This window comes from Bos javanicus, chromosome X (assembly GCF_032452875.1).
Source record: "Bos javanicus breed banteng chromosome X, ARS-OSU_banteng_1.0, whole genome shotgun sequence".
NCBI classification, from domain to species: domain Eukaryota; kingdom Metazoa; phylum Chordata; class Mammalia; order Artiodactyla; family Bovidae; genus Bos; species Bos javanicus.
The window spans coordinates 22,602,296-22,627,186 of NC_083897.1; the positions used below are offsets into that span (position 1 = coordinate 22,602,296).

Below are 24,891 nucleotides of genomic sequence, written 5' to 3' on the forward strand. Positions count from 1 at the left end.
CATCAAGGTGAGCTTGTGAATCTCACAACATCAAGGTGACAAGTGCAGGGTCCCAGTCTAAAGCAGTGACTGATCTGGAGTGAGAGACAAGGTCTCTTGACTCCGGGTCAAAGGGCATATTCCAGCCCTTGCAGCCTTCCTGGCAGCTTCTCTTGCTCTGCATTTGCTTCAGAAAACAGAAGTTAGCACTGTTTTCTGAGAGTTCCAGATTAAGCACATGACTGATTTCAGACCCATTCTGAAAGTGTTCCTGGCTTAAAAACAAAACCAAAAACAAAACAAAACAAAAAAGCCTATATTTTTTTGCCTGTTTTAGACCATTAATCGAGCAATGAGGTCTTCCAGATCCAGGAGCTAGTATAAATCATAAGTCCCTGAAGCTTATTTCTAACATTTACTTAGACAGGAGGAGGTACTTTAGCTCACCCATCAGTTCTTATCTTTTTATGATGTGTGATATACTGGTTTTTTGATTGAAATATTATTTCCAACATTGTTAGCCTTTAGTATGTTAGAGCTTAGCACTGGTAATAATTGTTATTTACAGAAATCAATGAGCTAAAAACAATACATAATGTGACATGCTTAAATGTGGGAAATTCATTTGCATGCCCCTCACCCCCACTACAGGAATAGAAAGCTGTCAATCTATTCTCAAAAAATTAATAAGTGAATGAATGAGTTTGGGATATTTGGGGTTAGGGAATCCATAAAGCCCTCTTTTCCTACTCCATAGCCTTCTCCAGCAGGGATCTAACAGTAGCTACCATACGAAGAAGATCTACCAAGAACAAGGTGCTTGCCATGCATTATTTCTCTGAAATGGGTACAAGATCATCACATTTTACAGTCCAGGAACTGCGGGTCAGATAATTACTGAAGAACCAAGGTTCTTACATTTGAAGTAAATTTGCAGTGAACCACGGAGTCAAATCTTGAAACCTGGACACCCAGGCAGAGTGTTAAACTCTCCATCTGAGGAGCAGCTGTTAAAAAGATTGGCCCAGGGCAGTCACTGCATGACGGAGATTAGGAAGTTCATGTTTACAGCATCTTCCCCTAACCTCCTTTGAAAAACTACAAACTCCATGAAATTACAGAGCATTGTTGTTATTACAAGGGATTTTGAAAACTGCTGAATGTATTTTAAACTCAAAAGATTGTGCTGGGAATCATTTTAATTCAGATTCTCATTTGGTATGAAAGCAATAAACATCTTTTAAAAAGATTTCTTTCTTTGCTCTAAATGGTTATGAGTAATAATATGGGTGTAAATCTTCTTAATTCTTCCTGAGCTATTTGAAATTCTTAATCATGATCAGAGTACAAAACAAAACAAGATATTATATGTGTATCATTAAAAACTGTATTTGCTGAAAAGTCACTTTAAGTTTCCTTTCTCTGGTTTAACTGACGGTAGTTTTCAATGCTGGATAATGCAGTTTCCATGATCATAAGAGGTTTGTTTCTTTGACTTTCAATTTAAGCCCTGGAAATGTACAGGGTTTTTTCCTGCCAAAGATTAATTTCTATCTCTGAGAATTAATGGCAGAAGGGAATCAAAGATGCAGGAAGGAGCTTGTCTGGGTAGGTAGAAAGAACCCTGGAATAGGAGTCCGGAGGCATTCCCACTAGGCTCTGATTGTCTGGCTATGCCCATTCATCATTCTGAGTTTCAAGTTTCTTACCAATAAAGTGATAAGATTGGGCAGATGACATTTAAGTCCCTTCTAGAACTCTGTCACAAAGATTCTTTGAGATAATTGGGTGTGTTGGGTTGGCCAAGAAGTTCATTTGGCCAAGTTCAAAATTACTTCTTGGCCAACCCAGTAGAATAGAGTCTACTAGTACAATACAGTCACTCAACAAAGGTGTATTTAGGTACCTACTTTGTGTTGGGGCTCTGCTGAAAGACACAAAAAGGAAATGAGCCTTCAGGGGGAAGTCAGCACATGTAGATTGGGTGAAGAGGACTCAGGAAAGGCTTTCTGGTAGAAGAAGAAACTGAGCCAAAACTTGAAGGCTTTTTTCACATATTTCAGAAAAGAGAGGAAAAGGTTAGTTGTTTCAATTAATGCCTTTGCTTGGAAATGACCTAAAGATTAGGTAATCTATAGAAGTCAGCTTTCGAATTATGTTCCGAGTATAACAAGACATCAAAACCTATGGAGAAGAAAATATAGATTTCCCATCAGAATGGTTAAAAATTAAGATTGACTATACCAAGGGTTGGGAAGGATCTGGAGCAGATAGAATTCTTACAAGCTACTAACAGGAACATAAAATGGAATAGTCACTTTGAAAAGTTTGGCAGTTGATAAAAAAGTTAAGCCTGCAGTTACTACAGGGCCCAGCAATGCAAGTACTAGACATTTGCCCAAGAGAACTGAAAATATACGTCCACACTAAAGCTTGTACCCAAATGTTCATAGCAACTTTGTTACAATAGCCAAGAAGTAAAAACATACATCTGAATTAGTGTATACATACTGGGTTGGCCAAAAAGTTCGTTCAGGTTTTTCTGTAATCTTACAGAAATACAACACAGTGGAATGTTACCCAGCAATATGAATAAATGAGAATTGATATATGTGACAACATGAATAAACCTTGAAAACATAACAGTCAGTGAAATAAGCCATTCACACATATATCTGGAATAGGAAAATCCAAGCTATGGTGTTTGAAATTATAGTGGTTACCCATGTAGTGAGGAGTAAACTCTGGAACAGGGCAGAAGAATGACCTCTAGAGTGCTTGTAATGTTGCCTTTCTTGATCTGGGTGCTAGTTACAACAGTTTGTTCAATTTGTAAACATTTACTGAGCTGTTCATTTTGGATTTGTGCACTTTTTTGTATGAAGCCATTCTCCTAAATTAGTTTACTAAAAAAATTCAAAGAAGCTATTTATACTTAAGCTGTTTCTACCTTCTGGGGGATTATTAACTCTACACAATCAAATACCTGTATCATCTTGAATGCTACGTTTGAACTCAAAGCCAAAAAAGGAGCAGGGCAGCTTTGATGTGCTCTTCTTTCCTTACTGCCTGGAATGGGCTTCAAACATTTAAAAAATCATAAATAGCAAGTATCCTGTGGCTGCCACTCTGGGTATCTGAAGTAAGAGGTCAGACATTTTAAATATAAAAGTCAATGTTCCGACAAAGTGAACACCTTCCACATGGAAGTCCTCAAAGCAGATTTCTGCCACCCTCTGTCCTTCCTCTCTTCCTTCTTTTCAACCATCCATTAATCTATCCACCCATCTATCCATCCACCCATTCATTTAAAAAATACTGAAGTCCTACCATGTGCCTAGCATTGCACTGGGCCCTACCACAGTGAACAAGACAGACAAAGCCCATGCCTTCGTGGAATTTCCCCAAGAACATCACTAAGGTGATTGAGAATTCTAGAATTGCATCTAAGATCAAAGATCTTTTTGATGCTTATAGAGTTTTAAAACTCCAACCATGGATCTGTTCATATAAATGACGAAAGTGACTTTTCTCAAGTAGTGGACTGGGTCCAATCTCCTTTATTACTTGCTGATTTGAGCATTCGTCTAGTGATATTAAAAAGAGAGGAGGGTGGTCCTAAGATGGCAGAGGAATAGGGTGGGGCGATCCCTTTCTCCCCCACAAATTCATCAAAAGAACATTTGAACTCTGAGTAAATTCCACAAAACAACTTCTGAATGCTGGCAGAGAACATCAGGCACCCAGAAAAGCAGACCATTGTCTTCTAAAGGAGGTAGGAAAAAATATAGAAGACAAAAAGAGAGGCAAAAGAGGTAGGGATTGAGTTCCGTCCCGGGAAGGGAGTCTTAAAAAGAGAGAAGTTTCCAAACACCAGGAAACACTCTTACTGCTGAGTCTGTGGCGTGCCTTGGAACCACAGAGGGCAACATAATCGGGAGGGAAAATAAATAAATAATTAAAACCCACAGATTACATGTCCAACGGTAACTCCCCCAGCGGAGAATCAGTGCAGACGCCTGCACCTGCTGCTAGTATGCGGGGACTGGGCAGGGAGGCGTGGGCTGCATTGCTTAGAGTAAGGGCCGGGCATGAATGCCCCGAGGGCAATCTGAGGGACCTAACTTGGGCTAGCAAACCAGACTGTGGGATAGCTACCACGCAAAAAGCCCTAACCTGAGACACCGCCAGGCCCGCTCACAGAACAAAGGACTGACTAGAGCTACGCGAAAAGCCCTAACCTAAGACACCATCAGGCCTGCTCACAGAACAAAGGACTGAGCAGAGCTAGCCTGGCCCATCCCCCTGCCTGGTGACAGGCAGGCGATGGCAGGCAGAGCTGGAAGGGGGCGATTGCGGCCCCAGAGAGGCATTATCTACCAAGCTGCAAGCAGGCTTCATTGCTAACTAAGACTTCTTGGGATTCTGGATGGTCAAAGGTGTGCCGGTTGTACACCCAGAAAACCAAGTGGCAGGGATGGGGGAGGCGATAAGTTGCAGCGACCGTGCTTGGCGAACACCTGGTCACCTGAGCTGCTCGGATCTGGGAAGGGCACAAAACGCAGGCCCAACCGAGTCTGCACCCATGAGGACTACCTGAGTACCTGAACCTGAGCAGCTCAGACCTGAGAAGTGCAAACAACCCAGGGCCGGCCTCAGACAGTTCCTGGCAGAACAACCTAGAGCTTAAGCAGTGTAGACAGGGAAAGCACACATGCCGTGAGACGGGACAAACCCAGTGTGGCCGAGACACGGCGAGCACACGCTAGTGTTATTTGTTTGCAGCGTCCCTCCCTTCCCACAGCACGACTGAACAAGTGAGCCTAAAAAAGTGTTCGCCACAGCCCCCTTGTGTCAGGGCGGAAATTAGACACTGAAGAGACCAGCAACCAGAAGAAGCTAAACCAGAGGGAACCTCCTTGGAAGTGACAGGTGCAATAGATTAAAACCCTGTAGTTAGTACCAACTACAAAGGAAGGGGCCTATAGATCTTGAAAAATATAAGCCAGATCAAGGAACTATCCCAGAGAAGGCAATGGCACAATACTCCAGTACTCTTGCCTGGAAAATCCCATGGATGGAGGAGCCTGGTAGCCTGCAGTCCATGGGAACGCTGAGGGTCAGACAAGACTGAGCGATTTCACTTTCACTTTTCACTTTGATGCATTGGAGAAGGAGATGGCAACCCACTCCAGTGTTCTTGCCTGGAGAATCCCAGGGATGGGGGAGCCTGGTGGGCTGCCGTCTATGGGGTCACACAGAGTCGGACATGACTGAAGTGACTTAGCAGCAGTATCAGTAAGGAACTATCCGAAAATGAACTGACCCCAGACTGCCACAACAGCACCAGAGAAACTCCTACATATATTTTTACTATTTTTACTATCATTCTTTATTTTTTTTAATTTTTTAAAATATGTAAGCCCTCTATTACTACTTTACTTTTCATTTTTATAACTTTCTATTACTTTTCAAAAAAAAAAAAAGAGAGAGAGACCCTGTTTTTTAAAGCAAACTTCACATATATATATTTTGTAATTTTTGTGACTTTTTTTTTTCTTTTAATATTGTATTTTTGAAAATCCAACCTCTACTTTAGATTTTTAATCATTGCTTTTTGGTATTTGTTATCAATTTTGTACCTTTAAGAACCCAATCTTCGTACCCATTTTTACTTAAGAGTGAGATTACTGGCTTGACTGTTCTCTCCCACTTTGGACGCTGCTTTTTCTCCACCAGGTCACCTCTATCTCCTCCTTCCCCCTTCTCTTCACTACCCAACTCTGTGAATCTCTTTGTGTATTCCAGACAGTGGAGAACACTTAGAGAACGGATTACTGGCTGGATCTCTCTCTCTCCCTTTGATTCACCCCTTTATCCTCCTGGCCACCTCGCTCTCCTTCCTCCCTCTTCTCTTCTCTGTATAACTCCGTGAACATCTCTGAGCAGTCCAGACTGTGGAGTGCACATAAGGAAGTGATTACTGGCTAGCTTGCTCTCTCCTGTTTTGATTTCAACTCATCTCATTCGGGTCACTTCTATCTCCCTCCTCCCTCTTCTCTTCTCTGTGTAACTCTGTGAACTTCTCTGGGTGTCCCTCACTGTGGAGAAACTTTTCATCTTTAACCTAGATGTTTTATCAACGGTGCTGTATAGATGGAGAAGTCTTGAGGCTATTGTAAAAATAAGACTGAAAACCAGAAGCAAGAGGCTTAAGACCAAATCCTGAGAACACCAGAATGCCTGACTCCAGGGAACATTAATCAATAGGAGCTCATCAAACACCTCCATACCTACACTGAAACCAAGCACCACCCAAGGGCCAACAAGTTCCTGAGAAAGACATACCATGCAAATTCTCCAGCAACACAGGAACACAACCCTGAGCTTCAATATATAATAGGCCTCCCAAAGTCACTCCAAACCCACTGACATCTCATAACTCATTACTAGACACTTCATTGCATGCTAGAGAGAAGAAATCCAGCTCCACCCACTAGAACATCGACACAAGCTTCCCTAACCAGGAAACCTTGACAAGCCACCCATAAAACCCCACCCACAGTGAGGAAACTTCACAATAAAGAGAACTCCACAAACTACCAGAATACAGAAAGGTCACCCCAAACACAGCAATATAAACAAGATGAAGAGACAGAGGAATATCCAGTAGGTAAAGCAGAGTTCCAAAGAACAGCAAGAAGAGATAAGAAAGCCTTCCTCAGCGATCAATGCAAAAAAATAGAGGAAAACAATAGAAAGGGAAAGACTAGAGATCTCTTCAAGAAAACTGGAGATACCAAGGGAACATTTCATGGAAAGATGGGCTCGATAAATGACAGAAATGGTATGGACCTAACAGAAGCAGAAGATATTAAAAAGAGGTGGCAGAAATACACAGAAGAACTGTACAAAAAAGATTTTCATGACCAAGATAATCACGATGGTGTGATCACTCACCTAGAGCCAGACATCCTGGAATGTGAAGTCAAGTGGGCCTTAGAAAGCATCACTACGAACAAAGCTAGTGGAGGTGATGGAATTCCAGTTGAGCTCTTTCAAATCCTGAAAGATGATGCTGTGAAAGTGCTGCACTCAATATGCCAGCAAATTTGGAAAACTCAGCAGTGGCCACAGGACTGGAAAAAGTCAGTTTTTCATTCCAATCCCATAGAAAGTCAATGCCAAAGAATGCTCAAACTACCGCACAATTGCACTCATCTCATATGCAAGTAAAGTAATGTTCAAAATTCTCCAAGCCAGGCTTCAGCAATACATGAACCGTGAACTTCCTGATGTTCAAGCTGGTTTTAGAAAAGACAGAGGAACCAGAGTTCAAATTTCCAACATCCGCTGGATCATGGAAAAAGCAAGAGAGTTCAAGAAAAATATCTATTTCTGATTTATTGACTATGCCAAAGCCTTTGACAGTGTGGATCACAATAAACTGTGGAAAATTCTGAAAGAGATGGGAATACCAGACCACCTGACCTGCCTCTTGAAAAACCTGTATGCAGGTCAGGAAGCAACAGTTAGAACTGGATATGGAACAACAGACTGGTTCCAAATAGGAAAAGAAGTATGTCAAGGCTGTATATTGTCAGCCTGCTTATTTAACTTATATGCAGAGTACATCATGAGAAATGCTGGGCTGGAAGAAGTACAAGCTGGAATCAAGATTGCCAGGAGAAATATCAACAACCTCCGATAGGCAGATGACACCACCCTTATGGCAGAAAGTGAAGAGGAACTCAAAAGCCTCTTGATGAAAGTGAAAGACGAGAGTGAAAAAGTTGGCTTAAAGCTCAACATTCAGAAAACGAACATCATGGCCTCTGGTTCCATCACTTCATGGGAAATAGATGGGGAAACAGTGGAAACAGTGTCAGACTTTATTGTTTTGGGCTCCAAAATCACTGCAGATGGTGACTGCAGCCATGAAATTAAAAGACGCTTACTCCTTGGAAGGAAAGTTATGACCAACCTAGATAGCATATTCAAAAGCAGAGACATTACTTTGCCAACAAAGTCTGTCTAGTCAAGGCTATGGTTTTTCCAGGGGCCATTTATGGATGTTAGAGTTGGACTGTGAAGAAAGCTGAGCACTGAAGAATTGATGCTTTTGAACTGTGGTGTTGGAGAAGACTCTTGAGAGTCCCTTGGACTGCAAGGAGATCCAACCAGTCCATTCTGAAGGAGATCAGCCCTGGGATTTCTTTGGAAGGAATGATGCTAAAGGTGAAACTCCAGTAGTGTGGCCACCTCATGCGAAGAGTTGACTCACTGGAAAAGACTCTGATGCTGGGAGGGATTGGGGGCAGGAGGACAAGGGGACGACAGAGGATGTGATGGCTGGATGGTATCACTGACTCTGTGAATGTGAGTCTGAGTGAACTCCAGGCTTTGGTGATGGATAGAGAGGCCTGGTGTGCTGCGATTCATGGGTACGCAAAGAGTTGGATAGGACTGAGCGACTCAACTGAATTAAAAGGAGCAGGATAAATGGCCAACAAACCAAACAAAAGAGGAGGAGACAGGGAATCTACCTGATAAAGAATTTCGAATAATGATAGTGAAAATAATCCAAAATCTTGAAAACCAAATGGAATCACAGATAAATAACCTGGAGACAAGGATTGAGAAAATGCAAGAAAGGTTTAACAAGGACCTAGAAGAAATAAAAAAAAGAGTCAATATACAATGAATAATGCAATAAATGAGATAAAAAACACTCTTGAGGGAACAAATAGTAGAATAAGGGAGTCAGAAAATAGGATTAGTGAGGTAAAAGATAGAGTGGTAAAAATAAATGAATCAGAGAGGGAAAAAAATGAATTTTCAAAAATGAGGACAATCTCAGAGACCTCTGGGACAATATTAAACACCCCAACATTCAAATCATAGGACTCCCAGAAAACGAAGAAAAAAAGAAAGACCATGAGAAAATATTTGAGGAGATAATAGTTGAAAACTTCCCTAAAATGGGGAAGGAAATAGTCACCCAATTCCAACAACCCAGAGAGTCCCAAACAGGATAAACACAAGGTGAAACACCTCAAGACACATATTAATCAAATTAACAAAGATCAAACACAAAGAACAAATATTAAAAGCAGCAAGCTAAAAACAACAAATAACACACAAGGGGATTCCCATAAGGATACCAGCTGATCTTTCAATAGAAACTCTTCAGGCCAGGAGGGAATGGCAGGACATACTTAAAGTGATGAAAGAAAATAACCTACAGCCCAGATTACTGGACCCAGCAAGGATCTCATTCAAATATGAAGGAGAAATCAAAAGCTTTACAGACAAGAAAAAGCTGAGAGAATTCAGCACCACCAAACCAACTCTCCAACGAATGCTAAAGGATCTTCTCTAGACAGGAAACACAAAAAGGGTGTATAAACTCAAACCCAAAGTAATAAAGCAAATGGCAACGGGATCATACTTATCAATAATTACCTTAAATGTAAATGGGTTGAATGCCCCAACCAAAAGACAAAGACTGGCTGAATGGATACAAAAACAAGACCCCTATATATGTTGTCTACAAGAGACCCACTTCAAAACAAGGGACACATACTGACTGAAAGTGAAGGGCTAGAAAAAGATATTCCACATAAATAGAGACCAAAAGAAAGCAGGAGTAGCAATACTCATATCGGATAAAAAAGACTTTAAAACAAAATCTGTGAAAAGAGACAAAGAAGGACACTACATAATGATCAAAGGATCAATCCAAGAAGATATAACAATCATAAATATATGTGCACCCAACATAGGAGCACCGCAATATGTAAGACAAATGCTAACAAGTATGAAAGGGGAACTTAACAATAACACAATAGTAGTGGGAGACTTTAATACCCCACTCACACCTATGGATAGATCAACTAAACAGAAAATTAACAAGGAAACACAAACTTAAAATGATACAATAGACCAGTTAGACCTAATTGATATCTATAGCACATTTCACCCCAAAACAATGAATTTCACCTTTTTCTAAAGTGCACACGGAACCTTCTCCAGGATAGATCACATCCTGGGCCATAAATCTAGCCTTGGTGAATTCAAAAAAACTGAAATCATTTCAAGCATCTTTTCTGACCACAATGCAGTAAGATTAGATCTCAATTACAGGAGAAAAACCATTAAAAATTCCAACATATGGACGCTGAACAACTTGCCAGTGAATAACCAACAAATCACAGAAGAAATAAAAAAAGAAATCAACATATGCATAGAAACAAATGAAAATGAAAACACAACAATCCAAAACCTGTGGGACGCTGTAAAGCAGTGCTAAGGGGAAGGTTCATAGCAATACAGGCATACCTCAAGAAACAAGAAAAAGTCAAGTAAATAACCTAACTCTACACCTAAAGTAACTAGAAAAGAAAGAAACGAAGAACTCCAGGGTTAGTAGAAGGAAAGAAATCTTAAAAATTAGGGCAGAAACAAATGCAAAAGAAAAAAAGAGACCATAGCAAATATCAACAAAGCCAAAAGCTGGTTCTTTGAAAGGATAAATAAAATTGACAAACCATTAGCCAGACTCATCAAGAAACAAAGGGAGAAAAGTCATATAAATAAAATTAGAAATGAAAATGGAGAGATCACAACAGACAACACAGAAATACAAAGGATCGTAAGAGACTACTATCAGCAATTATATGCCAATAACATGGACAACTTGGAAGAAATGGACAAATTCTTAGAAAAGTACAACTTTCCAAACTGAACCAGGAAGAAACAGAAAATCTTAACAGACCCATCACAAGCATGGAAATTGAAACTGCAATCAGAAATCTTCCAGCAAACAAAAGCCCAGGTCCAGACGGCTTCACAGCTGAATTCTACCAAAAATTCAGAGAAGAGCCAACACCTATCCTACTCAAACTCTTTCAGAAAATTGCAGAGGAAGGTAAACTTCCAAACTCATTCTATGAGGCCACCATCATCCTAATACCAAAACCTGACAAAGATTCCACAAAAAAAGAAAACTACAGGCCAATAATACTGATGAACATAGATGCAAATATCCTTAACAAAAGTCTAGCAATCAGAATCCAAAAACACATTAAAAAGATCATACATCATGACCACGTGGGCTTGATCCCAGGGATGCAAGGATTCTTCAATATCCGCAAATCAATCAATGTAGTACACCACATTAACAAATTGAAAAATAAAAGCCATATGATTATCTCAATAGATGCAGAGAAAGCCTTTGACAAAATTCAACTTCCATTTATGATAAAAACCCTCCAGAAAGCAGGAATAGAAGGAACATATGTCAACATAATAAAAGCTATATATGACAAACCCACAGAAAACATTATCCTCAGCAGTAAAAAATTGAAAGCATTTCCCCTAAAGTCAGGAACAAGACAAGGGTGCCCACTCTCACCACTACTATTCAACAGAGTTTTGGAAGTTTTGGCCACAGCAATCACAGCAGAAAAATAAAAGGAATCCAGATTGGAAAAGAAGAAGTAAAACTCTCACTGTTTGCAGATGACATGATCCTCTACATAGAAAACCCTAAAGATTCCACCAGAAAATTACTAGGGCTAATCAATGAATATAGTAAAGTTGAAGGATATAAAATCAACACACAGAAATCCCTTGCATTCCTATACACTAACAATGACAAAACAGAAAGAAAAATTAAGGAAACAATTCCATTCACCACTGCAACGAAAAGAATAAAATACTTAGAAATATATCTACCTAAAGAAACAAAAGACCTATATATAGAAAACTATAAAACACTGGTGAAAGAAATCAAAGCGGACACTAATAGATGGAAAAATATACCCTGTTCATGGATCGGAAGAATCAATATAGTGAAAATGAGTATACTACCCAAAGCAATCTATAGATTCAATGCAATCCCTATCAAGCTACCAACGGTATTCTTCACAGAGCTAGAACAAATGATTTCACAATTTGTATGGAAATACAAAAAACCTCGAATACCCAAAGCAATCTTGAGAAAGAAGAATGGAACTGAAGGAATCAACCTGCCTGACTTCAGGCTCTACTACAGAGCCACAGTCATCAAGACAGTATGGTACTGGCACAAAGACAGAAATATAGATCAATGGGACAAAATAGAAAGCCCAGAGATAAATCCACACTCCTATGGACACCTTATCTTTGACAAAGGAGGCAAGAATGTACAATGGAGAAAAGACAATCTCTTTAACAAGTGATGCTGGGAAAACTGGTCAACCACTTGTAAAAGAATGAAACTACAACACTTTCTAACACCATACACAAAAATAAACTCTAAATGGATTAAAGATCTAAACCTAAGACCAGAAACTATAAAACTCCTAGAGGAGAACATAGGCAAAACACTCTCCAACATAAATCACAGTAGGATCCTCTATGACCCACCTCCCAGAATATTCGGGGAAAAAAGCAAAAATAAACAAATGGATCTAATTAAAATTAGAAGCTTCTGCACAACAAAGGAAACTATAAGCAAGGTGAAAAGATAGCCTTCAGAATGGGAGAAAATAATAGCAAATGAAGCAACTGACAAAGAATTAATCTCAAAAATATACAAGCAACTCCTGCAGCTCAGTTTCAGAAAAATAAATGACCCAACCAAAAAATGGGCCAAAGAACTAAACACTTCTCCAAAGAAGACATACAGATGACTAACAAACACATGAAAGGACGCTCAACATCACTCATTATCAGAGAAATGCAAATCAAAACCACAATGAGGTACCATTTCACGCCAGTCACAATGGCTGCTATCCAAAAGTCTACAAGCAATAAATGCTGGAGAGGGTGTAGAGAAAAGGGAACCCTCTTACACTGTTGGTGGGAATGCAAACTAGTTCAGCCACTATGGAGAACAGTGTGGAGATTCCTTAAAAAACTGGAAATAGAACTGCCATATGACCCAGCAATCCCATTGCTGGGCATACACACCAAGGAAACCAGAACTGAAAGAGACACGTGTACCCCAATGTTCACTGCAGCACTGTTTATAATAGCCAGGACATGGAAGCCACCTAGATGTCCATCAGCAGACGAATGGATAAGAAAGCTGTGGTACATATACACAATGGAGTATTACTCAGCCATTAAAAGGAATAAATTTGAATCAGCTTTAATGAGGTGAATGAAACTGGAGCCTACTATACAGAGTGAAGTAAGCCAGAAAGAAAAACACCAATACAGTATACTAACACATATATATGGAATTTAGAAAGATGGTAATGATAACCCTGTATGTGAGATAGCAAAAGAGACACAGATGTATAGAACAGTCTTTTGGACACTGTGGGAGAGGGTGAGGGTGGGATGATTTGGGAGAATGGCATTGAAACATGTATAATATCATATGTGAAACTAATCGCCAGTCCAGGTTCGATGCATGATATAGGATGCTCAGGGCTGGTGCACTGGGATGACCCAGAGGGATGGTATGGGGAGGGAGGTGGGAGGGGGTTTCACGATGGGGAACACATGTACACGTGTGGCGGATTCATGTTGATGTATGGCAAAACCAATACAATATTGTAAAGTAATTAGCTTCCGATTAAAGTAAGTAAATTTATATTAAAAAAAGAGTGTGCATACACACTCATATAATGTGCAAAGTATACCAAAATAAGATGAAAAAAGTCTATTCATCAATAATGATATCACAATAGTTTCTGTAATTAGCACAATGCTGTATCTCAACAAATGTAATTGCAGGTTCCCAGAATGGACAGGAAGATTCAAATAAACACACAATTCAGTCACATCCTATCGTACCTGCAGAGAGGATTTTAGATCAAACACCTGGACCCATGAATCCTACCACCTAAAATATGGCAACGGGAGCCTGGGTAGACACATGAGATGAGGTCCTGATTTGATCTATGCTGGTGGCCCTTTCTCCCTTTGAAAGCTATACTGAGTTCAAGAGGATTAATCAACTGAAAAGTTACTCCTCAGAACTGCCTTCATCTTTTATGTTCTAAGATAGGGAAAAGAAAGGGAAATGAGGAGGGGAGAAAGTATTTTAAGCATCTAAGCATCACTTTCATTATTAATACAGCCAAGGTCTGAAAATTCTACTGAATATTTAAGGAAAGACTTTTTAATCTTGCACAAAAAACAACCCAAAGTTAGATGATTAAAAAAATAATCACTGAACCCTTTCAGTTTTCAGTGATGCATAAAGAGAGGGAAGAAAATACACAATTTGTTTCAGCGATAAACTCAGCCTCTTCATCTACAATCCTGAGTCACCTGACCCTTCTACTCTCCCCAGCAGAGAACCACCACACTGCATACCTGAGTCACTGCCACAATAATGGATGGTATGACACCAGGCTTTTCTATAAGACAAAGAAAGATTTCTTCAAGGTAAGAACAATAACTTAGAATATTTTAAGTGAAACTGTCCAGGAGGGTCTGCCTGGTCCACTTCAGATTGATCAGACTCCAGGAGATAGGACTTAACTTTTCCAACCATCTCCTCAGGGGAATCTTCTGAACTATGTGTGGCCCACTACCCAAAGGCCCCAGGAAACCCCTTGGCATGGCAATGTCCATTTCCCTATTCTTTTGCACAAATGTAGCACACGTCCTTTTCCAGATCACTTTGTACATGCATCACTATTTTCCAGATTCATCTTTATTGATGAATGGGTGAATACCATTCAATCATTCAAAGTGCCATTGATAATACTAATTCATTCTCATATCTGGCCATTCACTTTTGATAGAGCAATACACATTCTGGTTTATGTCTTCTCACACATGCAAGGATTTCTCCCTGGTAAACATCTAGAAGAGGGACTTTGGGACCATAATAAGGCATGCACATCTTTGCTAGATATTGCTAGTTCTCTCCAAAGGAGCTGTATACAATTATATTCCCACCAGAACTTCAAGTTCCCTGCATCTTTCTGTGGAATGACCACTTGGCATGATCATGCTTTTTAATTTTTGCTAATTTGACCCTCCCTTGTGAAAGACAAGGGTCAATGTCTTTTATGTTTGCTAATTTGACCCTTGTGAAAGTTATGTTGAGTTTAACTTACCTTTTCCTCATTACTTGGGAGGTTGAGAACCTTTTCTCATTTGTGGATCAGCCGGTAAGGAATCCACCTGCAATGTAGGAGATCCAGGTTCGATACCTGGGTCAAGAAGATTCTTGGAGAAGAAAATGACAACCCACTCCAGTATTCCTTTTGGTAATATTATTACTAATGACCATCCACATCTATTTATTGGCCAATGGCAGGATCCTTTTCAAAAGTGGATCCTGTTGCTTTATTCAGGAATTCTTACATTCTAAGCAGTTAGGGAAGCCAGGAAAGGGATGCTCAGTGAGAGGCAGATGTCTTGGGGGAAATGTGCTATCAACCGTTTTAGCTTTTTTGGTTAAAGAAAAAAAACTACAGTCAAGATTCTACTCATAAGGGGAAGTGGGACGGGAAAAACGTTTGTTTTGTGATCTGGCATTTCCGTATCTTCTCACTGCATACAGTACCGTTTACTAGGTATTGCTAACGTCCACCAGCAGAATACCTAAAGGTAAAAACAAGTATCAGGAAGGAAAAAGTACTACCAAAAGGAAACTCAAGAAAATGGCTTCAAGTGGGCAGTGGGCCGGACATCAGGCTGGGCTCAGTAGAAGCAGACAGTGTGCAGGAAGCTCCTGCCGCTCTTTTCCTCGAATGCCTGCAGCAGCTCGCCGATTCCGTCCTCCATGTCCCCCATGAGCTGGACGCACTGGCACAGGTCGCAGATGAGGAACGCTCCCAGCGTAGCCTCCTTGTTGGTGTCCAGGATGTTCACGTTGATCACATGCACAGGCTGGCAGGTCTCCTGCTCCCGGAATTCATATCTTCCACCACCTGGTCATACACTCGCTCTTCACAGGTGAGGATGAGGTCAAACAGATCTTTGCATTCCTGGAACCTCTCTGGCCTGGGCTTGATTTGCGACCCATGGACTGTAGCCCACCAAGCTCCTCCATCCATGGGATTCTCCAGGCAAGAATACTGGAATGGGTTGCCATTTCCTTCTCCATATTTCTTTCCAGCATCCGTAAAACGCCATTCTGCATATAGAGTTCTTTGTCTTTCCTAAGGAGGTCTTTGTACACATCGTCATACATGGCTCTGAAATCATAAACGTTTGGCCTGTCGCGTGCTGGTCCTGGAAGCTTCATGTTTGTTCCTATTCCAAAGGACCGGATGCTGAATCCTCGTTTGCCGAGGATGTTGTGCGCCTCCATGCTCCGGTTCTGGTTGCTCGAGCATACCACAGCGAGGCGCAGTGGCAAAAACGGCATGACTGCGGCTGCACTCACCGAGACTCCCAGCTCACAAATTTCGCTTCTGGACTCCTGCCGCTTCCACAAAAGCAAGGTGGTGGCCTCAATGCCTGGAAGCAGAAGCTGCGGCACCGGCAACGTAGTGTGTCAGGACTTATGGTGTGGGCACTTATAACGTGTCCTGGCAGGCTCCTAGCGCAGGCCAAGATTGCTGGGCGGCAAGATGAGTGCCACTGCGGTATTCTTGGTTCGGAAATCACATAGACAGAGGAGCCAGGGGTGCTACGGCCTGCGGGGTCGCAAAAGGCAGACACGACTAAGCAACTAAACCACCAGCACTACCACAGTTGAATCAGGTTATCCCTCTGTAAAATGCCTGGTCATATCCTTTGTACGTTTTTCTAATGAATATCTGTCTTTCTCATAATGATTTTTAGAGTACAGCTTCTAGATATTCCGTTCCATTGCTCAGTCGTGTCCGACTCATTGTGACCCCATGGACTGTAGCACGCCAGGCTTTCCTGCCCATCATCAACTCCGGAGCTCACTCAAACTCATGTCCATCGAGTTGGTGATGCCATCCAACCATATCATCATGTGGCGTCCCCTTCTCCTCTAGATATTAATGTCCCCTCTCCTTCTAGATGTTAATCCTTCCTTATTTGTAAGAGCTAAAAATAGCTCCCACCAACCTGTGGCTCATTATTTAAAATTTTATTTGTGGTGCATACTTCATCAACTAGTCTTTACATTTAATGAAGGCAAATGTATCTATCTTGTATAGTTTCCATTTTGTGTTTTTAAGAAACCTTTCCCTACTTTGAGATCATTAAGGTAGTCTTTGTCGTTTTCAGGATCAAATAATTCTTGCTTTTAACTTTTATATCTTAAATCCATCTTGAGTTTACATTTCTGTATAGTATAGGGTAGGAATTTTTTTTTACCATCTACATAGCCAATTTTCCCAGGACTATTCTATTGGTTTGTAATGTCTCCTCTGTCATAAACCAAGTCCTCATATATGTACGAGTTTGCTTCTGGAATTTCAATTTTGTTCTATTGGTACACTTGTCTGTCCTTGTACTAATATCACATTTTTGTTAATATAAGTGAATAACAATTCTTAATATCTTATAGAGCTAGTCTCATATTGTTTTTCTGCTGTAGAGACTCTTGACTAATCTTTACCCTCTTTCCACATAGATTTTAGGGCAAGTTTGCCAAGTTCTAGGGAAAAAAAAAAAAAAAAACTGTTGGAGAGTTTGATTGCAATTGCACTGAACTGCAAGTTAATTTGTGGAGAATTGATTTATGTATGATATTGAATCTTCTAAACAATTTAAAAGGTATATATCTTCTATTATTTAAATTTTGTTAATTGTTTATGGAACTCAATAAAAGTTCATAATATTTCCTTTAAAGACATACATTTTGTTAGGTACAGCTCCAAATTTATTATGGGTTTTGCTACTATGTGAATGGAATTTTTTTCCATTCCAATTTTGCAATTTACCTTGCAAATAAACTCTAATTCTAGTATTTATTCATACATTACATAAATAACTAAGGAAACAGAGCTTGTGTGCTTGAAAGTAGCTGACACCCTGAGCTCACTAAAATAGAGTCAATTTTGTCCTTTCATTAAACAAAGTGGGATAATTCCTATTATGTTCAGAGACTGTGTTTTAGTTAGTGTGACATGTTTCCATGTTTCAGAAATGATATTTTTTCCTATGAAAGCTTCCGCTTTTTCTTCTTATTCTTTACAATATGTTTTGATCCTTTATTTTCATTTAAGGTATATACTTGTTCAAAGTCATGGTTTTTTTGTCCTTAGAGGATTATTAGTTTAGAGAGCATAGACACACATACACCTGCAAACATACTTTATCTGGGTTCTTTTATATATATGAAGTGTTTCTTCTTTTTTAAAAATTGAAGTAGAATTGATTTACAATGTTGAGCCAATCTCTGCTGTACAGCAAAGTAACTCAGTTTTACATATATATATATATATATTTAAAATATTCTTTTCCATTATGATTTATCTCAGGAGAATGGATGAAGTTCTCTGTACTATACAGCAGAACCTTCTTATTTACCAGTTCTACATGTAATAGTGTATACTTACCAACCACAAATGCCGAGTCCATCCTTCTCCCCTCCTCCTCCTTGGCAACCTCAAGTCTGATCTCTATGTCCTTGAGTCTGTTCCTGTTTTATAGATAGGTTCACCTGTGTCATACTCTACATTCCACATATAAGTGACATCACATGGTATGTCTTTCTCTTTCTGACTCAGTTCACTTCGTATGATAATCTCTAGTTGCATCCATGTTATTGCAAATGGCATTAATTTGGTTTATATGGTGAGTAGTAGTCCACTGTAGTAATAAAAAGAAAGCAACTTGATAGATTTCTTGCTTGAATACACTCAAGTTGAGGGAGTACATTCTCTAATGAGCTGTCAAGTCCTTTACTTAGAGATAGGAACAAACTGAATTTTGAATAAGCTGGTGCAGAAGCAGTAGCTATAGCAGAGTCACTATGGACCTGTAAGAGAAACCACTGGATAGGAATATTCTCTAAATTCTTCCCAATGATCCTGTCTCCTCTTCACTTGTTCTTTGGTCTAAATTAGTTAATTTCTTTTTAGAGGGCCTAGAAGAAAGGAAGAACAAACTTCTTGATCCAAACATACTGAGGGCAGAGGGGCAAACCTTACAAAAACAACACAGGACCTGAAACAAGTGAAACATGGGAAAAGAGATACCAATATTGGGTGCCATGTTAGTTGTCAGAATTTGTCTTTAGAACGTTTTCTCCTTGATTCTTCCTGTTGAAGAGGATCACTATTAATTTTTATATATTGAGCCTATACCCAGAAAGCTTGTGAAACCTTATATTAGTTATACTCATTTGTCTACATATTTTAGTACATTATCTGTGTAGACAATCATCCAATCTGTGAAAATAAAAATGTTTTCAACCCTTATATTTTTCTTTTCTCAATGAGATGGTTAAGATCTTATTTATAAAGCTGAATAAAAACAGTGACTACAGATATCCTTGTCAGTCTTGCTCCTGACTTGAAAACCATATGGACATCTTGAAGAAATCTCTAGTCTTTCCCCTTCTGTTGTTCTCTATTTCTTTGCACTGACCACTGGAGATGGCTTTCTTATCTTTGCTTGCTATTCTTTGGAACTCTGCATTCGCATGGGTACATCTTTCCTTTTCTCCTTTGCCTTTAGATTCTCTTCTTTTCTCAGCTATTTCTAAGGCCTCCTCAGACAGTCATTTTGCCTTTTTGCATTTCTTTTTTTGGGGGATAGTCTTGATCACTGCCTCCTGTACAGGGTTTCCTGTACAATGGCACGCTATCAGATCTAATCCCTTGAATCTATTTGTCACTTCCACTGTATAATCGTAAGGGATTTGATTTAGGTCATACCCGAATGGTCTAGTGGTTTTCCCTACTTTCTTCAACTTAAGTCTGAAGTTTACAATAAGAAGTTCATGTTCTGAGCCATAGTCAGCTCCTGGTCTTGTTTTTGCTGATTGTATAGAGCTTCTCCATCTTTGGCTACAAAGAATATAATCAATCTAATTTCGGTATTGACCACCTGGTGATGTCCATGTGTAGAGTCCTCTCTTGTGTTGATGGAAGACAGTGTTTGCTATGACCAGTGCATTCTCTCGGCAAAACTCTGTTAGCCTTGGCCTGCTTCATTTTGTACTCCGAGGCCAAATTTGCCTTTTACTCCAGGTATCTCTTGACTTCCTACTTTTGCATGCCAGTCCTCTATGATGAAAAGGACATCTTTGGGGGGGTGTTAGTTCTAGAAGGTCTTATAGGTCTTCATAGAACCCTTAAACTTCAGCTTCTTCGGCATTAGTGGCTGGGGCATAGACTTGGATTACTGTGATATTGAATGGTTTGCCTTGGAAACAAACAGAGCTCATTCTGTTGTTTTGAGATTGCACCCAAGTACTGCATTTTGGACTCTTGTTGACTATGAGGGCTACTCTATTTCTTCTAAGGGATTCTTGCCCACAGTAGTAGATACAATGGTCATCTGAAATAAACTCGACTATTCCAGTCTATTTTAGTTTACTGATTCCTAAAATGTCAATGTTCACTCTTGCCATCTCCTGTTCACTTGCTAGCTCCCCATCATTGCCATCACCAAAGATGTCTAGGACAAAGTACTGTCCAGAGAACCTTAGCTACAACAAAGGTCAATCACATGGAACCAAGCCATTTGAAAGGTTTAGGCATCTAGTTTCGATGTTTCCCTACTCTTACCAGAAATGTTGCTGGAACACCTAGAATCAAAAACTTTACTCACAGAGCCATTTGTTCCCTACTGAATGAAGCTTGTGTAAGTTTTGTGTAAGTTTACATCAGAGCTTAGTGTGATGAGCTGGCAAGAAATGTTTGCCAAGTTTCAAAGGCTTGGAGGAAAGATATCATAACCCTGAAAGGCATTTTCTTTTCAGTTTTGTTTGGAAGTGTTTTTAACTCTAAGAACAAAAGGTAGTCCTTGGACTGTCTCTTTTCCAGATAGCTGACACTACATTTCTCTACTGTTATCAGTTTCCTAAATAAGTGTAGCTGTATTTAATTACTGCTGAATACAGGGGAGACATGTGTTAGTCCTTTTGTTCAGTACTTTAGGATCAGAGGAATAACAGGTGTGGCAGTGTGGCAGTGTTTCTTCACTCATTTCAAAGTCACCTGTATCACCAAAATGTACATCTCATCCAGCCCACCAACCTTAAGGAATTGCAATAAATACAATTCTAAAGAATTGAAAGCTAGCTCTGTCTTTCCCTCAGATATCAAATGTGGACAAATGTTTTGTTGAATAGTTGCCATCTCAAAAGAGGTTATAGCAGGCAGATGATGTGAGAGAGCAAAGCGTGCTCTTAAATCACTAGATATGACAGGCCCAACCTGAAGGAAAATAAGCCTGTTTAGGTTCAGAGAGGTGAAGACCTGCCCAAGGTCACACAGTACATCCATTTTTCTCTTCCACTGCTTCCATCCCAGTCTAAGTCACAGCTGTGCCTGGTCTAGTCCACTGCAGCAGCCTCCGAAAGACTCCCACTACCTTCAGTGGGGCTCCTGCTTTGATCCATTCTTCACCTCCTTATAGCTGGAGTCAGCTAATTAAAACATTATCTTACTGAAAACCTGCTATTGGCTTAACATTGTTATTACAAAAATGTTTCAACACTTTCTTTTTTTTCACCATGAACAGGTAGGCCTGGAAGGGGCTGCCCCCTTCCTATCTCTTCAGTCTCAGCTTTACTCACTCCTTCCATCATGTGCTCTGCTTCAGACATGCTGGCCTTCAGGTAATGTACTAGAACCTACTGGATTATCTCCTTATACCTGCTCATCCATCTTTGGGGAAGGTTCCTTTTATACACCCTTGCCTAAATAGCTCTTCATTCTTCATATTCATTTCTGATATCTCACCTCAAGTCTCACTTCTTTGGGTTGTGAAATTCCATCAGTGGATTTCACCAACACTCCAGGTGAGGTCAGGTCTCTCAAAACATGTACTTTTTCTTCATAGCACCCACCATGTTTGTTACATGGTAAGTTCAATACCTCTTTGGTGAATGCGTGAAGCATCTGATTGAGGTCTGTCTTCTTGACTAGATGGGAAGCTCCAAGAGCATCACTACTGCCATCTGTTAGATGGAGGAAGTAGATACAGGACTTGGATTCAATCTCTCCTAAATCCCTCCTGTTCCCCAGACGTTACCTTCCCACTCTGCCTTACTCCTCTGCTCCTCTGCCCCCACCTGTCAGAACAGTGGCCCTCTTCCAACAGACACTGCCTAATTCCACTGGTAGCTCAAGGGGCGCTATTCCCAGTTTCACCTAGTCACTCACTGGCAATTACTCCTTGTCTAGGGACAGCCTTCATCAGGGGCAGAAGCAGCAGTTACCCGTTAGTACCTCAAAAACCATCATCAGGACATTGTTACTTCCCATTAAGGATAGCTCTCTCCATGCAGTCCTCTTTTTAAATGCCCACAGGTCCATTACAGGGAAGGTAACATTTGCCCAGTCCAACCCTCAGTCAACATGTTTGACTGCACACTCTTCACCTGGCTCAGAGTTGACTGAGGTGCTCATACGATTAAATGGAAGAAAGAACTGAAATCAGAGAGAATGGATGAGAAAGAAAAGGCTCTCAGTTTGGCCACAGGCTGAATCTGACTTTCTCTTCTGGCAAATGTCCCCATGAATTTGTAATGGATAACTTCATGTTAAACAGGTACATACCTGAATATTAAATTACCTATCCCAAAACAACGGCAAATGGTATGTATGTATCTCCCCAGTTATAAGGTTGGCCAAAAAACTCATTCACATTTTTCCATAAGATGTTATGGAAAAAACAGTTTGGCCAACCCAATACCTTCATTTACATAGCTTGAATCTATTATGACAAGCAAACATTCCTCGTAAGAAAAAGTGCTCTCTGATGATTATTTTGTCATTCTTGTTGTTCAGTCACTAAGTCATGTCCAGCTCTTTGTGACCCTATGGACTGCAGCCCACTATCCTTCATTATCACCTCCCCAGTAGAAAGAACATTACACTTTTCTGGTCACCTAATACCAAAGCACTCTATAGGCCATTAGTGCATTCTGGATTAGAAAACCCAAAGTGTGTAGAATGGGGATTTGTGATCTGAAAGGGAAAGTGAAAGTTGCTCAGTCGTGTCCGACTCTCTGCGACTCCGTGGACTATATAGTCCATGGAATTCCCCAGGCCAGAATACTGGAGTGGGTAGCCTTTCCCTTCTCCAGGGCATCTTCCCAACCCAAGGATGGAACCCAGGTCTCCCACATTGCAGGTGGATTCTTTACGAACTGTGCTGTCAAGGAAGCCCTTTTGTGATTTGAATGTGGCCTAATTATCACATGGTCAAACACAATCAGTGCAATCACTGGAATAAATGTAATGGTATGGAAGCGTAATTTGCACTCATGTGGATACTGAAGTATTTACCTGAAGCAGCATCTGTTTTTCAAGTTCACCAGAACCAAAAAAGGAAAGGGAACGGAACCCACCATGGTGGGAAAGAAAGAACCCACCATCTTCGGCAAGTACAGAGATTGATGAGTTTGATTCCACACCAATCTGACTACTTCAGAGGTGAAAAAGAATCTGGACTCTGATTCTCACCTGGGAACCTGGGAGGAGAAAAATTTCCACTTTTTCCTCAGGGCCCTGACCTGATCTTTTGACAACTCTGAAAACTCAAAGCCTGGAAGGTGGTGAGGTCATTTGGCCCAGGTAACAAATTGTGCTTGTGAGGTCTGCCCAGAAGTATCAGAGGATGACCTCAGCCCATGAAGAAAACAGTGTCTGGCACAGGGGTGTTGATTTGATGACATGGAAGAGGAGAAAGAATGGTCTTTCTGAAATGTGCAGATTTGAAGAGGTGGGGTTGTGTGGAATGGCAGGATTGTTTTTCCTGTACTGCTGCACCTGAGCTGTTCTGGGGAATCGATTTCTTATGCTACAAAAGGATAGGACAGTGTGATGCTGACTGGCCCTGGGGACACAGCTTCAATTCAAGTGCATTGATTCAACAAGGATGGCATTGTTTTCTAGTAGGATCCAGCTGCCCACTTGCCAGACCCCTTGGTGATCCTTATTTAAAAAGCAGGAGGCATCTCTGAAACTTTAATATGCACTTTTACAGAACAATACAGGACTAAAATGTAAAGCACATCATTTTGCCTGTGTTGTTTTTAGTATTTGATTCAAGTGCATGTAAACTGTGAACTATCTCAAATGTATGGTTCAAGCAGAGGTCACCAGGAGATGACTTAGTTGAGCTGAAGGATGTTTAAATAAATTAATGGTGTTGAGGACCACACAGTTGATAACCACAAATGATTCATTCAATTCATCATTTCAATAATTAAGATCAACTGTGAAAAACATTGGATCCATTCAGTGGAAAAAGAACCTGAGAGAACACACAGCCCATTCCTGACATTATAAGTGATCTCTAAGCCCAACAACCACTAATGTTCCTTGAGAACTTACATGAATTGATCACAATTAGCTATTTTGCCTTCTTTACAAAGATTAGCCAAGATGGCCCTTCAACTGTGCTCAGTAATTAGCTCCCATCTTTAACTCCTACGTGCATCAAGGAAGGATGGACAGAAAATGTGACTTAGAGTCAGACAGGTCTGGATTCAAATCCTGATTTCACCGCTTATGGCTACATGACTGTGAGCAAAACGTCATGAGGACGGTTTCATAGACTGTCACAAGGATGGAAAGAAAGCATCAGTAAAAATGCCTGGCATATGGTATTAATAAATGCCAATGGTACCTCCACTTAAAAAGCCACTGGAACAGAATTAAAATAAAGATTATCAATGGAACATTTCTTACTGATTAGTTTAAAAAATTAATGTTTGCAGAAGTGTAGGTTCCTTTAGAAATCAAACCCACCTTTGAATGCCACAGGGAATTTTTACTCCTGTATCTAGACATACTGGGCCACCTCATTGCAGAACAGAAAGCAGTATTAGGCAACTCAACTCTTAAG

At 40.3% G+C, this 24,891-nt stretch overlaps 1 protein-coding gene and 1 pseudogene across 5 annotated transcripts in view; both read right to left on the minus strand.

The window, feature by feature from the left end:
• Window positions 1–24,891, minus strand: part of FGF13 (fibroblast growth factor 13) — a 569,367-nt gene that overhangs the window by 401,346 nt on the left and 143,130 nt on the right. Inside the window, exon 1 of one of the 5 annotated variants that reach the window (XM_061408506.1) lies at window positions 15,048–15,084. The exons of the other annotated variants lie outside the window; for them this stretch is intronic. The gene's annotated coding sequence lies outside the window, so the exon portion shown is untranslated. Of the gene's footprint in view, window positions 1–15,047; window positions 15,085–24,891 lie in introns of those variants that run through there. 5 annotated transcript variants of the gene reach the window in all.
• On the minus strand, window positions 15,124–17,107 carry LOC133242374 (RNA polymerase II subunit A C-terminal domain phosphatase SSU72-like; annotated as a pseudogene).